Source organism: Mandrillus leucophaeus, unplaced genomic scaffold (genome assembly GCF_000951045.1).
Source record: "Mandrillus leucophaeus isolate KB7577 unplaced genomic scaffold, Mleu.le_1.0 Scaffold34, whole genome shotgun sequence".
Taxonomy (NCBI): Eukaryota; Metazoa; Chordata; class Mammalia; order Primates; family Cercopithecidae; genus Mandrillus; species Mandrillus leucophaeus.
The window spans coordinates 3770565-3787556 of NW_012103587.1; the positions used below are offsets into that span (position 1 = coordinate 3770565).

Consider the following 16992-nt stretch of genomic DNA (forward strand, 5'->3'; position numbering starts at 1 on the left):
AGTTCTGCTCTTATCTTAGTTATTTCTTGACTTCTGCTAGCTTTTGAATGTGTTTGCTCTTGCTTCTCTAGTTCTTTTAATTGTGATGTTAGGGTGTCAATTTTAGATGTTTCCTGCTTTCTTTTGTGGGCCTTTGGTGATATAAATTTCCCTCTACACACTGCTTTAAATGTGCCCTTGTTTTTCTAATTCTTTGAGATGCATCATTAGGTTCATTTGAAGTTTTTCTCCTTTTTTGAGGAAGGCATTTATTGTCTTTCGTTCTTTTCCTTTTGCCTGAGGAAAATCTGGGGGCCAATCTTGCTGTCAGCTGAGACTTCCCTGGGTATCCAACTTTAAGTCTAGATTATGTGCTTACATAATTATAATGACCAGAAGATCTACACTGTGTTGAGCAGCAACAACCTGTAGGTACTCTCCTAATTGCTTTGTATGGGTTAAATTATGTAATACAGCAACCCTCTTTCCTTGTCTCTGTTTCTCTCTCTCTCTCTCTCTACACACACACATACACACACACACATGCATATATATAGGCTTGTAAATATATGTCTGTATATGTGTGTATATGTATATCACACATATATGTACAACATATATATATGTACAATGTGTATATATATATACACACACACACATCCCATTTTTCTAATAAAGCAACTAAAGCAAGAGAGGCAGGCCAGTGTCACACAAATGGTTAATGACAACGGACCTTTTAATCTGGACCTTTGTCATTAGGCCTTTGTCCTTTGGACCAGACCGCCTTCCTCTAGTTAGTTTCCTAACCAGCTTTTTAGGAGATCCCCACGAGCACCCTTTGAGGTTGGTGCTACCATTACCCATCATACAGATGAAGGAACCGAGAGGCTCAGAGACCTTAGTATCCTGACCATCCACGTGAAATGCAGATCCTCCTTCAGGGAATCTCGAGCTCAAGAAAAGCTGTTCTTCCTAATTTAATTCTACGTTCTTGACAATAAAACCTAAACAGGTATGAGTGCAACTCAAAGGCAGACCTGAGATAAAACAACAGATAAAAAGCACCCCTGGTTCACTTAGTTTATGTCCTTCTCAAAGAGCAAAAGAGGTTTCTTCCTCTTTCCTTTCTAAGTACCTTCCCATTTAGGCTACAACTTCTCTGTGCATCCCTTGTTTTCTCTGAGAAAGAGGGGATGCACTCAAGCATAACAAAGTGTCCCAGAATGTAATATTAAATTGACCATAATTGGACACGTACTCCCTATTTACTCTCTATGAGTCACAAGGCCAGAACAATTCCCTTTGTCCTTTGGAGAACCTCCTTGTTGGGTGGAGATGCTCTTCACACTGAACAGCTGTTCAAGCTTGTCATGGTGCAAAATAGCAAATGACACACTGAGCCCTACTTGTTACCCATACTGGGTCTGCTGCTGCTGCTGTCTTTAGAAAAGGCAGGGACCTTATAAACCACATTAAAGAGTTTTAGAAGCTATCTTTCCTGTAAAGACAAGAAGAGCCCTGTAAACTAGCTCAATACTAAACAAAAGTTCCTACTCTTCCCTTTTTACCTTTATGTATCCTAATTTTCTTTTTTTTCCCTTAGTTTCAGAGGGTGAGGTGCCAAAGGAGAAAGCAGCAATAGAGAGGGAAGCGGTACCCAAGGTAGCTACTCTATGTGGTTGAGGGGTCAGAACAAGAGTGTACTTTTCAGTCCTGGACTCTGAGACATGTATTCACCTATGTTTGGGGAGCGGGTTGAGAGACTTGAGGGTTGGGCCACTCTCAAAGCCCATAAATTTAGTGGAAAATAGGAAATCCTCAAACAGAGACTTTACGTTAAAAAAATGAGGAGGAAGTGGAGAAAGAGGAGGAGAACAAAATTACAAGAGACAAAATACACTGTACAAGTATGTGATAATGTGACAAAATAAGGATTTAAACACTGGTCTGTTCATTTATTTATGTATTCTCCATTTGATAAATATTTCTGCCAATTCATGTCCACTGAGAAACAGATTCCACGATGACATTATACACATGAAAGGTCTATTATGAGAAATGCTTGTGAAGGATGAAGAGAAGAGCAGACAGGGACATGCAAGGAGAGGCTTTAGACTATGAGGCAGGTTTTACTCCAGCAAGTGGAGAGAGGGAAAGAAGACTCACACTCACACTGTTGCAGATCTCTAAGAAATCCAGCCAGGCACATAAGGAGTCCACAGGCAAAAATGCCCAGTGGGAGTTCACATTGGGCAGAAATGTCCTGGCTCTACTACCCCACTGCCACTTTTGGTTAGTGTTTGGAAATACCTTGGGTGGGAGGATGGAGATCTATGGTCCTTGAAGCAGGTTTTTGTGAAGGGAGATGTGAGCACTGGAATCTAAGGCTACCAGCGTCCACCCCTTGGGCTGCACAGGTCTTCTTCTGCACATGATCAGGAAGCAGTTACTCAGTGTAGCCCATGGGCCTTATTCCCTGAAGGGAAGATAAGAAGAGCGAGTATATGGAACACCCTACAGACTTGGTTGCTGCAGTTGATCTTAGCAGCACATGAGGTTCTTACCATCTCTCTCCTCCAGTATAAATGACAAATTCTCTCACTCTCGTGGGTTTTCCCTGAAGATCTTGCTGGTGGACTTGATACTGCAGCCTAACCATCCCTGATGGGTTTGACCTGCTGGTAATCACATTCTTCTCAGTAGGGGGTTGCTATACATGTTCACTCACAGTTATAATTAGACAAAGGAATATAAGAAGGTACCAAAGTGGATCACGTGAGTTCCATGCATATTCTTCTCATTCTTCTCTTGCCCCCATTGTGTAAGAGCATCTTCATCTCCTTTCAATCAGGGTCAATTATGCCTGCCATGATGGTGACTCCTTATCTGTTGACCTCTTCACAAGGGATCCACGGTGCCCAGGTGCCTGCCGTAACCTGTAGCTCAAGGGGAACCTTGCTTTTCCCATGGACAGAGTGCCTCCATTCAGGGACAGGACCCCTAGCTGTGCAGAACTCAGAATGGCAGGAATGAGAGACAAACATTCTCCCAATGGGCCATTGGGAAGATGGTAAATAGAGCCATTGTTTTATTACTCTGATTTTATGGATCAACTTAGTCTTCCCTTAGCTACACAACACCATATAGAGGTCTCTGATTTAATGCATATACTACGTTCTAAAAAATGGTAATATATCCTCACAGAGTATTACCCCAATCTGGTATTTCAACCATGCCTTAGTAAGTAATTCCGATTTTCTCAGGCTCTCCAGTCCTTCCACGCAATGCAATATGTTTTATGGCTGATAGATCTTATGTTTATGGGCCCTTTCATGAACCTCCTTGTTATGTAGTGGGTTCCTGTTGGATGCCATGTTGTATGAAATTTCATGCTTGTGGATCAAGCCACCTGTAAGCACACAGATAGTGGTACTGGCTGAGGTTCCCCTGGCAGGAAAGTAAATCTGTCTGTGAAATATATATCTAAGGCTGTGATTAGTCACTGCGTTTTCCAGGAAGGAAGGGATGCAATGTAATCGGCTTGGAACAAAGTGGCTCTTCTCCTTGGGACCAGTGTGTCATAATTGAAACTCAATTTTGATCTCTCTTGCAAGCAGATTGGGTAATTAGAGATGCAGTTGAAGCTCAATTTTGATCTGTCTTGCAAGCAGATTGGGTATTTGGAGATGCAATAATGAGAATGAATTTTATGAGTTAAAGTCCATGTTATTGGGCCCATCTATACTTTCCACCTTTGCCACCATGAAGACTAATCAATGTGTCTACCATGCTAGTTCTGGAGTAGATAATGACAAAGGTTTGCTCACGTGAACTGGCAGGATCATTTTGTCTCCTGGATTGTTGATTTATTCTTCAATCATAGATTACTTATAGTGACATAAATGTGTGAAACAGCTTCACGGCTTATGCCAACTCCATTATGCCCATCCATGTACCTCTTTCCCAGATTTTTTGTCTCAGACTTTCCAGTCTTTTCCTTACGGGACTCTGACCAGCCACCCAGGTCATTGACCACTGTTCAGGAATCTATACCTATTCGCATCTCAGGATTCTACTTGCATACAAAGAGGATGGCCAGGTACACTCATTCCAGTTCTAACAATGACGAAGATTTACCCTCACCACTGCCTTTCAACCCCACCACCAAGTATATGTGTAATGCAGCCCCCATCCATTTTTAAGTTGTGCCTACATACCTAACTGACCTATCTAAAAACCAAGATCTGGGAGTGAGCTGATGGAATGATTCTTGTGTAACCACGGCAGGTGACATGCATGGCTAGGTTACTTGCTCATACAATGTACTCAGTCCCTCTGGTTTTGTTCTGGCTTAATCTCATATGTGCCATTTCCATTTTATGATGGATGTTGTGGTCCTGCCTGACCTTGGGAAAAGAGGGTCCAATAGAACATTGCTCATAACTAACAGTTCCAGATGCATGGTCATTTGGTGCCCTCTTGGTCCATCTCTGTTTCATCTCTACTGGAGAAGAGTAATATGCCAGGATTGGACTCACACAAGAAAAGCACATACATTTCTGCTACAGATGGTATGGCCTGGTTGTAGAACTTCATGGCTTTGCTTTAAAACCCCAATTGTGATTTGCCATAAACTCCACAATACATATAAGTGTATGTGTGTGTTTCTGTGTGTGTGTGTGTGTGTGTGTATACACCCCTGACATCTCTAACATCATAGTGACTGTAGTGACTGATGGATCATATGGCCCAAGTGGCAAGACTGTCTACAGTAGCGCTTGCATCTGCTGCAGAGCTTTTTCCTGACCAAAGCAAGTCAACTTCTGTGTCTTAAAATATATGGTTCTCAGCAGTGTTTTTGTGTGTGAAATGTGCTGCCTCCAGAACCTGGAGCGTCCCACCAGATATTATGTTTACTTCATTGTTGCAGGGGATGCAAGGTGCAGCAATTTGTCTTTTAATGTGGAGTTCCTGTAAACCCTGAATACTGGACACCTGAAAACATATTGAAATGGCAGGTCCCGGACTTTCTTATATTTTTACATACGTGTCTTATTAAAGACTTCTGCAAACCAATCACCTGTTGCTTGCCCTGACCAATCAGCATGATGTCATCAACATAATGAAACAACATGTTAATTTTCAGGATGTCTAGATGGTCCATATTTCTTTAGAATACATCATGAGTAAGGATGGGAGCATTAGCATAATATTGGAGCAAAGATGTAAAAAAATGCATTCCATTTGTATATGAATTGTGTCTGGTTTTCCTGGGATTAAAATATAAATTGTTGGCCAAATAAGTAGACACATACCATGGACCTGAGGCTTTAATAATTTGTTCTAATAACAATAGCCCATCTGAGATAGCGACTGAACAGGGCTACTGCTTGACAGAAGTTGAGATAGTGTAAAGTCACAGGCCAAGCTTCATCTGCTTTTTGGAGGGGCTAAACTGGTGAAATAAACAAAAATATGATTGTGGCCATGATCCCCGCACTCATTGATCTTTAATTGTGGAGTGAATCTCTGCTAGCCCTCTCCTCAGGATGTAATATTGTTTTGGTTTTGCGACTTTGACTGTGTGGGGGCAGTTAAAGTGACTCATATTTGGCCTTTCCCACTATGCCAGTTCTGACCTCACAGGACGGATATTCCATGTGCAATTCTAACTGTGGAACATGTCGACCCAAATTAGACACCTACGGACTGAGGAAGTAACTGCAAATTGGTCCATGGGCCACAATTAGTTTTGCTTTTTCAAATATAAAGCCCAGAAATTGCTGAGATATTTTTTGCAATTCTTCACCTTCTTCCTGAAGACTGAAAGTGATTCTTTCTTGATCTGAGTGGTTTGAGTCCAAGAACTGGTGTTTCTCATTCAGCATTTGGGATCAGGTGCTAGAAAAATTTTCATAGGAGCCTATAGCCAAGAAATATTGGAGGATATATTCTTACTATTTATCCAGGGAAAAATAATGAGCACAAAGTGAAATTCAATTACCCTCCATGCCTGGTGAAATCCGGTTCAGCCTCTGCCTACAGTTATTCGTATCACAAGTGCTTGTCTTTATTTGGAATATAAAGCAGGACACAGTTCCCAGTTTCTCAATTATTTCTCATTAAAGGTGGAAGAATCTTTGGAATTCCTTTCTTCTGAACAATTTGTTCTTAGAGGAAAGAGGAAATATCACACAACTCTGCCCAGGTTGCAGACCCCATTTAGGGATTCTCCTGAGGACAAAAGTGTGTCAACTTGAGTTCACTCCACCACTGTGAGTCGATTATTCTCAACCTGCTCAGGAGTGTTTAAATGCCCTCTACCCACCAGCATTATTTCTGTCTAGGCCTATGAACATAGATGCTGCATATTAAGCACCAAACACATTACAGGACATTTGGATTTTAAATTTTCATTGAGCCAGACCCCCCTCTTCATTTGTGAATTTAAGAGTCAAACATTCATTGAGTTCCTACCTTGTGCAGCTCAGCAATCTCTCCAATGTAAAGCCCTGAGCTTCCCTTCATTAAATAGCTGAACCCCTAATGATATGTTAGGCACTGCCCTAGGTGCTGAATATCCAGTGGAGAACTAAACCAAACCTGGACCATCCAGTCGTGGTGGTTACAGTCTACCAGAGAAGAAAGACATTAACCAAACAAGCACATACCTATTAAATTACATACTGAAATATGCACCACAGATAAAATGCACAAGGAACTACAAGAGGACAGGCAGGGGTCCTGACCTCTCTAGGACTGCAGTGAGGATGAATGTATGAGTAACTTTTGAACAATAAGCTCTATATAAGTATCAGGCAATTGCATTCTCACATAACTATTGATAGGCAGATCCTGGACTTGACACAGGTTCTCTGACTTAATCCCCAGACTCTCATCCACCACCCTAAACTCTGTCTCTCTCCTAACCTTTGAATGTGCCAGCTCTGTCTCCTGAGGTGGCTATTCTATCAGGGCTAAAGCAGTGGCACTGAAACTTTTGGGGACAATCGTCTTTTTAATACAGAGGTGCAAACAGGAAAGAACTGATGGTCCTCTGCTGAAAGAGAGACAGAAATACAAGCCTTTCCACTTAATTCTCAAATTTCCAGCAGTATTGTTGCAGTAATTTGGATTCATTCTGCAGCAGAGACATCTTACTTTTTTCCTTTCCAATGACTCTTTACATTTCTATGGTCATACTGTCTTTTATGACATAAAAAACATTTAAATTGTGGCATTTGTTCAACGTTGAGTTCTGGTTTTGTTTTGTTCCTTTCAAATTTATCTTTCTTGTAAGTCAAAGAACACAGAATTATTGAATTCATTTCTATTACCATGTTTGCTGTTTGAATGAAGTTATTTAATTGGTACCAAAAGAAATGTGGGTCTGTTGCTATCCACTCATGAAAGAGACTCACGAATGAACTTCCCCCAATCTGTATCAGGCAGAAGCTACACCAGAAATGCAGCTCTGCTCTTTAAGAAGAATAATCTCACCAGACTCTCATTATTAGTGCTCAGCTCTGGGTCCTACCAATTAAACATTTCTAAACTTGTGGGATAAGAAGGATTGGCCCCAGTGTCCCCTGCCCTTTGAAAATACAGTGGTTCTGAGTGGGGCTGGGTGGGGGACTTGTATTAGTCCATTTTCACACTGCTATAAAGGAATACCCCAGACTTCATAATTTATAAAGGAAAGAGGTTTAATTGACTCACAGTTCCACATTGCTGGGGATGCCCTAGGAAACTTGCAATCATGGCAGAAGACAAAGGGGAAGCAGGCACCTTCTTCACAAGGCAGCAGGAAAAAGAGAGGGTGAAGGAGGAACTTCCAAACATTTGTAGAACCATCAGGTCTCGTGAGAACTCACTCACTATCATGAGAAACAGATGGGGGAAACCACCCCCCATGATCCAATCACCTCCCACCAGGTCCCTCCTTTGACACATGGGGATTACAATTTGAGATGAGACTTCAGTAGGGACACAGAGCCAAACCATATCATTCTTCCCCTAGCCCCTCCCAAATCTCCTGTCCTTTTTACATTTCAAAACCAATCATGCCTTCCCAACAGTCCCTGAAAGTCTTAATTCATTTCACCATTAACTCAAAAGTCAAAGTCCAAAGTCTCACCTGAGACAAGGCATGAGCCTTTTGCCTATATGCCTGTAAAATCGAAAGCAAGTTAGTTACTTTCAAGATACAATAGGGGTACAGGCATTGCATAAATGCTCGCATTCCAAATAGGAGAAATTGGCCAAAACAAAGGAGCTACAGGCCCCATGAAATCAGAAATCCAGCAGGGCAGTCATTCAATCTTAAAGCTCCAAAATAATATCCTTTGACTCCATGTCTCACATCTGGAGCACACTGATGCAACATGTGGCCCCCACAGCCTTGGGCAGCTCCTTTACAGGCTGGCATTGAATGCCTTTTCCAGGTGCACAGTGCAATCTGTCAGTGCATCTACCATTCTGGGGGCTGGAGGACAGTGGCTCTCTTCTCACAGTTCCATTAGGCAGTGCCCCAGTGAGGATTCTGTGCTGGGGCTCCAACCCCACATTTCCCTTTTGTACTACCCTAGCAGAGGTTCTCCATGAGGGCTCCACCCCTGCAGCAGACTTCTGCAAGGACATCCAGGCATTTCCATACATCCTCTAGGCATTCCTTACATCCTCTAGGCCCACTGAAGCATTTTCCCCTCCTATGCCTCCAGGCCTGTGATAGAAGGGGTTGCCTTGAAGATCTCTGACATGCCTTGGAGACATTTTCCTCCATGTCTTGGTGATTAATATTCAGCTCCTTGCTACTTTTGCAAATTTTTGCAGCTGGCTTGAATTTCTCCCCAGAAAATGGGGTTTTCTTTTCTACTGCATCATCAGGCTGCAAATTTTCCAAACTTTTATGCTCTGCTTCCCTTGTAAACATAAGTTCCTCATCTCCATCTGATACCACCTCAGCCTGGACTTCATTGTTCATATCACTAACAGCATTTTAGTCAAAACCATTTAACAAGTCTCCAGGAAGTTCCAAACTTTCCCACGTCCTCCTGTCTTTTTCTGAGCCCTCCAAACTGTTCCAACACCTGCTTGTTCCAAAGTGGCCTCCACATTTTCAGGTTATCTTTATGGCAGTACCACACTCTTGATACCCATTATATTACTCATTTTCACACTGCTATAAAATACTCAAAACTGGGTAATTTATAAAGGAAAGAGGTTTACTTGACCCACAATCCTGCATTGCTGGGAAGGCCACAAGAAAGTTACAATCATGGGAGAAGGTAAAGTGGAAGCAAGCACCTTCTTCACAAGGTGGCAGGAGAGAGACAGAGAGAGATCAAAGGAGGAACTGCCAAACACTTACAAAACCATCAGATTTTGTAAGAAGTCACTCACTATCATGAGAACCACATGGAGAAACCACCCCCATGATCTGATCGTCTCCCACCTGGTCCTGCTCTTGACACATAGAGATTACAATTTGAGATGAGATTTGGATGGAGAGACAGAGCAAAATCATAAAAATCCTCATTAGAGAGACTGCCCTCCAGGGTCTTTCTGACCTAGGGGCTCTGCTCCCCCATTTCCTCCTCTGCTCTCACCAGGTCTGTCATCTTCATTGTTGACATCTTGTGATACAAAGACCAAAGAGGCCTTGATGTTTTTAGACTTCCAGGATGGAGGAATGAAAGAGTCAGACTCACTCAGCCATGTTCCTCTGCCTTTCCCGCTGTGTTCATTTAGTTTCTGGACCACAAGATACCCTGACAGCTCAAGTCAGTGCCTGGGAAAGTCATTTGATGGGGCTCAGTATTTTGACATGTTCAAGTTTGAATCTGTCTACGAGGAGAATGAAGGATCCCTGTCAGGGTTCTGCAGTAGCCAGAAGTTCCTTATGTTTTCCTTGTACGTGTGCATGTGCATGTGTGTACATGTGTACATGTGTGTGTAAATATTAATTTTTGAGTGACTACTATTGCTAGTTATTGAGTGAAGTAGTTTGCATGGATTGTCTCAATCCTTCAAAACCCTTAGAGGTAAGAAGAATTACATCATCATTTATAGGTGGGGACCCAAAATTCAGAGAGGTTATCACACCCTGGATCCTATAACACCTATGAACATTGTCATGGTTCAGAACCCAGGTTTTCACGGACACCACTGTATGCTCTCCCCCTCCCTTTCTCTCTTTCTTTCTTTCTCATTATGGCCAGTCTCTCTCCCTGAAAAGCTGTATTTTAGACCCTATTTTTTTCTTCTAAGAGAGGTTAGTTCCCCTCCCCTAGTGCCATCCCAAACTCTAAGCCTATGGTTTTAACAGATGAGAAGGAAACAGGCAACTCAGCCCAGTGAGGCCTGGAATAGTACCAGGGACATGGCTGCTCAGGAGTCCTGGAGCATAGCCAGGGCTGAAGCTGAATACAAGCTAAGCACCACAGGTGGGGTGGGATCTGAGAAGCCCCTGAGCTGTGTGAACAGATTTTATTGTTCTCACATCCTGGGCCTCTCCCTTCTGCATCCCAGAGGAGAGATTTAATTTTCTCAGCAGCTACTGCTGCCTCCAGCATTAGTTCTGCAGTTGCACATCTGGTCCCTTCCAGTGCCTTTTGCAGAGCTGTGATGTGTCTTTCATTTGAGCACATGGGCCTAGGGCATCCAGCTATGGAGACACATGGAGGAGACAGGGGCCAAAAAGGAGTGGACACAAAGAAATTCTAGGGCAAGTCCAAAGCCCTAAATTGGAATCAGAAGCAGAATGACTAGTTAGCAATTTGGGAAGAAAAACAAACAAATAAAAGTTGGAGATTTTTCTCATTCCTTATATAAATATAATTTCTACCGGATTAAAAATTAAATGTAAAATGCAAAATGATAAAAGTACAAGAGGAGAACAGGGACAGATTTAGCCAAAGGTCAGGCTTGGTAGCTCACACCTGTAATCCCAGCACTTTGGGAGGCTAAGGTAGGCAGATCACAAGGTCAAGAGAGCGAGACCTTCCTGGCCAACATGGTGAAACCCCATCCCTACTAAAAATTAGCTGGGCTTGGTGGCAGGCGCCTGTAGTCCCAGCTACTCTGGAGGCTGAGGCAGGAGAATCGCTTGAACCCAGGAGGCAGAGGTTGCGGTGAGCCAAGATCACACCATTGCACTCCAGCCAGGTGACAAAGAGAGACTCCCAAAAAAAAAAAAAAAAAAAAAAACCCACAAAAGTCTCAAATCAAAACAGAGGAAAGATTGATAGGATTCACCACATAATCTCAGGTATCAAGTCATCATCCTTTGACAGAAATGAAAAGATATAGAATAAAGAAAGAAGAATAAAATGTTAACAGTAGAAATTAGGTGCTGGTAGGTATATGGGTCTTCACTAAAAACTTATTTCAATTTTTCTGCATATTTGAAAAGTTTCATAATAAGTAGTTAGATACAATTATATAGGGTGAGCAGCCATGCGTAAAATTGGTTCAACATGTGACCACAGATATTTTTTCTCATAGAGCACATGTGACATTTTATTCAATTATTAATTTACTATCATTATTAGTCTTCAGCCACACAATTTTTTTTCCACCAAAGTGGAGGTTATTAGCAGGTCATTTGCTTCACTCTCCTGGTCATTTAGGAAAAAGGGTAGAATTTGGTGGAACAGAAACTAAGCTTTTTTTATCTATCTCCCCATTCTCAAAAACAAGGCAGGATGCACCCTCTTTCCGTGAGAAACTGAAACCCATTAATCCGAAATTAGAAGATTTGCTGTTCAGAAGTTATTCTATGAAAAAGATACTTGCTCAGGCATGTTTATGGCAGTACAATTCACGATTGCAAAAATGTGAAACCAACCCAAATGCCCATCAATCAACGAGTGGATAAAGAAACTTTTTTGTGTGTGTCTATAATATATAATATATATATGATGGAATACAACTCAGCCACAGAAAAAGAATGAATTAATGGCATTTGCATCTACCTGGATGAGATTGGAGACTATCATTCTAAGTGAAGTAACTCAAGAATGGAAAACCAAACATCATTTGTTCTCACTTATAAGTGGTAGCTAAGCTAGGAGTATGCAAAAGCACAAGAATGACATGATGGACTTTGGGGACTCAGGGGGAAAGGGTGGGAAGGGGGTGAGGGATAAAAGATGACAAATTGGGTTCAGTGTATACTGCTTGGGAGATGGATGCACCAAAATCTCACAAATCACCACTAAACAGCTTACTCATGCACCAAATAACACCTGTTCCCCAAAAACCTATGAAAATAATTTTTAAAATAATAGAAGATTTTGAGTAGCAGGAGCCAACAGGGAGGCGTTGTTCTTCTCTGTAGTTTTAGTCCTCATCCTGATTTGTCAGGCCAGAAAGTATCTCTGCCATGGCTGAACCCTCTGGTCCCTTCAGGAAGCAAGAAGGTGTCCAGAAAACGCTACAGGCAGAAATCTCAGCACCAGCCCTACCTGGCAATGATAGGAGGTAGGCCAATAACACCTATGATAGCTAAAAATCCAGGAGAGACACTCCCAATGCTGGGGAAAGCTCAAGTGGGATCCGGAGCCAAACAGAACTGCACAATCTCCTGGTTTCCCTTATTTATCTATTAAAAAGCAAAGGTTTTTGATAACTACGCCTCATACTTTTATCTTCAGTATGTAAATATCTGCATTTCCCACTAACAACTTCATATAAAATAGCAGAACATTGATAGATGTAGCAGCATATGAAATTCACTAGGGGTAAAGTCACCGCATCCTGGAAGAGGTTTTGGAGAGTATTCACACCATTGTGTTTCAGGAAGTTCTAGACTCTTGAGAACTGAGCAGTCTCCAGGAAGTTCCACACCCTGCTCCCCCTCCTCTCACTCCAGCTCTTTTAAGCTGGAGAAGTGTGAAGAAAACCCCTCCCTCCCTTTGCTCCACTTTCAGGTGGTTTTGTGAGGACCAAATACTTGGAGCCTTGGCAGCCACCTTCTGCCAATGAGGGAAGACCAAAAGGATCGCAGAGAGGCCTTTCCAGAGCTCGGACTGGAGTCAATGAATCCATCCTAGAAACACCGTTTGCTTGTCGGGTGAGAAGTTTCCTGGTGATTAGGCTACATCCACTCAGGTATAGCACACAAGCAGATGGAATTACTGATTAGTGAGGAGGCAGCGTGCAAACTAATAATTACTGCCCAGGCGGTAAGTGCTCTGGTGGAAGTAAGTCTAAGGTGATGGGGAACATTTAATTCAAACTTAGGGGGTCAAGGAAGCCTTCCCAGAGGAGGTAAGCGCTGAGCTGTGAAACACAGGATGAGCAAGAGTCATCTCCACAAGGCAGAAGGTAGGGGCCTGAGACCACCTGCCCAGGGTTGAAAGAGAGACAGAACATGCCAGTGTGGCTGCTGGGGAAGGAGCATCTAACATAAGATGAGGATGGAGAGGTGGGCAGGGGCCAGGCCAACTAAGAGAAACGGAGAGCCACGGAAAGATTTTTAACAGAAAATTAGATCTGTAATTTAGAATAATCACAGTGAGTACTATTGAATTGCTGACTGGATACAATAAGAGAATACTAATGGCTAATGTTTATACAACACTACGTGACAGGCTCTAGGCACTTTAGAGGCATTAGAACATTGGATTACTTAATCCATATATTTTTCTCTCTAATATATATATTAACAGTAGTAGTTAATATATATGATTAATAACAATAGTAATTATGTGAGAGAGAGATATATCATATATATTAGTAATTACATGAGAGATTATATATATTATATACATATCTCACAACTATTGTTAGCAATCATATATGTTAACTATTACTATTATTACATAGTATATATATCTCACATGATTATGCTTGTTGTATATTTACAAGTATATATGGTTGGGGGCACATTGGGGATGTCTCATCTCCATATCTCATATTCATCTTGTAGTATGTGTGTATAGATAGATAGAAGATATGTAGATAAATATCTCACGTGATTATATATACATATATATATATACTCACAGGTGTCCCACAGCCCATAGCAAATATAGGGAGAGGTATATATAATAGGTATCTCTCTCACATGATTACTATTGTTAGCCCCACTTACAGATAAGGAAACCGAGTAAAGTGGACAAACAAGGATCTGTAGACCCACTGCCTGCCTGAGCCTGAATGCCGCATGGCACTTGGAGGAACAGCTGTGGCTGGAGGCTAATTTCCTGTTTGCACTTTGAAGGCTGCTCTCCCTGGTCAGAGACTCCGATGGGACACAAGTGTGGAGCCTGTGAGTCCTGAGGCAGACTTTTACTTGGCAAAGGTTCAGGAAAAGCAAGTGGCTGATTAGAAGATACACGATTTCTACTGAGGGCCAGGCAAAAGGCAAGTATCTCACGTATGAACTGAGTTTGCTCTTTTGATCCTGAGAATAGCTCTGTCGAGTTGGGGAGGTGCTCTGGACATTTTACAGATGACAAAACTGAGACCCAGAGAAGTTAAGTGACTCACCCAGGGTCCCAGTGTTACTAGAAGGTGTGCAGTGGTCTTCCAGGGAAGACCGTCTTGTATCAGAAGGGAGAGATGATCAGTTCGGAAGGCCCTAGAAAAGACGAGGTCATTTGAAAGTGATAGCAGTTCCTCTGGGGGCGATCCTGGAGCACAAAGTGCCACATGTCAAGGCACCGACATAGAAAGGGTCTCCCTGGTCTCTTCCTTCTCAGGGTGGCTCCTCTCTCTCTCTCTGCCTCTACCCCTTGTCCTAGCCTAGTATGGGTGCAGGTCCCAGGTTCTGTGACGTCACAGTTCAGGGCCCACAGCCCAATCTTGGTTCGTGCCATTGAGAGTATCTGATTGGCCACTGGTTAGCCAATGGTGGGACAAACTTCGGAGCAGGCTATCAGTGTTAGAACAATCAGTACTGAAGGAGTTGAAGAGGATGGGCAAACCACGGCTTCTCCTTCTGGAAACGGAGCTCGTCCCCAAAGAAGACCGGTTCATTTTCTACTACGGACAATGTGGATGCTAGTTCTCTCCTGCTCACAGGTTCAGCACATGTTACAGAAGAGCGTTTTTCTTCGGAGATTATTCGCAGGTGTCCCACAGCCCATAGCAAATACAGGGCATATTAAGTTCAAATAAATATAAATATGTGCAAATATGTGAGTATATTGACATAAATACTGCATTTATATTCATATACTATATTAAATGTATTGAATATATTTTCATATATTTATATTATATATACATATTTCAAGCTCTATTGTATATATGAATTTATTATATATTAAATGTATCCTATATAAATATGAATATATGAATTCAATATATTTCAATTAGTTGCCCATATCTAAAGAGATTTCACATAATAATTCATGTTTTAAAGTACTTTTAAAAATGAAAATAAATGTACCATAGCAGTAGGTGACATCCATGTAGCATTTCCAATGTGTTACCCCTGTTTTAAATGATTTCTCTGCATTAATGTATTTAATCCTGGACTCAACACTCATCATGAGGCTGATACTGTTAGTTTTCCTATTTTACAAATCAGAAAACAGACCCTGATAAATTTAGCTGACTGGGCCAAGATCCTACAGCTACTTAGTGGCCCTGCTGGGATTAGCAGCTGCAGTGTGGCTCTGGAGCTCTGCCTGTCAGCACCTAGGGGCGGTGACCTTTGAGACAGGTGGCTCTGGCTGCCATGGGCAGTAGGTGGCTGAGGCTGAGTGTCCCTGAGAAGCTGAGTTTTGGCTGGTAACTTTGCTCCAGCACCAACAAGCCAAGACACGCTTCCACGCTGCCCGCCTAACCCCTGTGGGCTTTCGCATTTGTTATTCTGATAGGTTATAGGGCTTGAAAATTTCCTATAGGAGCTGCACTTGGAGTTTTAAAATACATTTCATTTCTAAATTTGAATGTAAATGAACTCATCAACAAAAGGAAAACTAGAACTAAAGTTTGGATAGAGAAAGCCCCGGTTGTGGCTATAAATTCTATATGTTGTCAATGGTATAGTTCAGGTTTCTTCAAGTAGATTGAGCCCTGAGAATCTGTCTGTTGTATTTCCCCCTGGTGAATCAGTCAGACAAACGGGGGCACCTCAATTCAGAAAAAAACTGCCCAGCTGTGACATTTGTCACTGCAGAGGCCCGGCTCATCGGTCAGTCCCTTGTCCCTGGGCTGACAGCTCTGTGTTCCCCTGTGACCCCGCTGCTGTCTGACCACCTCCTCTCCTGACTGATGCTGAAACCTCCTTACAAGTGTGGAAACAGCCTGTAGCCTGCAGGAGGCTGAGGAGAAGGGAGGAACTAGCAGCCCCAGTCAAGTCTAGCACAGCCACCTCCCGGTGGCCGTCCTCAGCCCCCACTCCAGGAACAAACGTGGGCAGCTGGGCAAAGACAAGTGACCAGAGCGTGGCCTGCAGTGATGGCTGTTTCCCCTAGAAAGGTCAGAAGCGTGGAGAAGCCGCTCAGCCTTCCTGAAGTGGGCATGACTCCCTGTGTCGTATCCACTGACAATGCCCATATTTCACCAGCGAGGCCTGGACGGTTTGCCATTGATGAATGTCAGGTAGAATCTCCCATCGCCTCCTCTTGTCTTCTGGCATTGAGTGGCCAGTCTCTTCCTTTTATCAGTCATATCAGGTGTCCCCTGATGGATGCACAGGGAGACGGAAGGTTTTGGGTTTCGTGCTGCGGCGATGAGGACCTGGCTCACACAGTTATGGAGATGAGATATCCCACAATGTGCCTCCGACCATCTGGAGACCCAGGCAAGCTGGTGGTGTAATTCAGTCTGAGCTCAAAGGCCTGAGAACCGGTGGGGACTGATGGTACAAATCCCAGTCTCATGGCAGGATGAGATGAGATGAGGTGTCTGAGGTCAAGCAATGAGGCAGAAAAAAATAAATAAACAAGGGGGAAAAATTATCGTTTCTCCACCTTTTGTTCTATTCGGGCCCTCAGTGGATTGGTTGGTGCCCGCATGCTTTGGGGAAGGCGAAATATTGCACTTCACTGAGTC

General features: G+C 42.7%; 1 long non-coding RNA gene across 1 annotated transcript in view; it reads right to left on the minus strand.

Moving 5' to 3' along the window:
- LOC105545840 overlaps positions 1-14737 on the minus strand; it is a 34479-nt gene extending 19742 nt beyond the window's left edge. Inside the window, exon 1 of the long non-coding RNA XR_001006998.1 lies at positions 14476-14737. This is a non-coding gene — a long non-coding RNA (uncharacterized LOC105545840). The remainder of the gene's footprint in view (positions 1-14475) is intronic.
- Positions 14738-16992: the final 2255 nt, after the last annotated feature.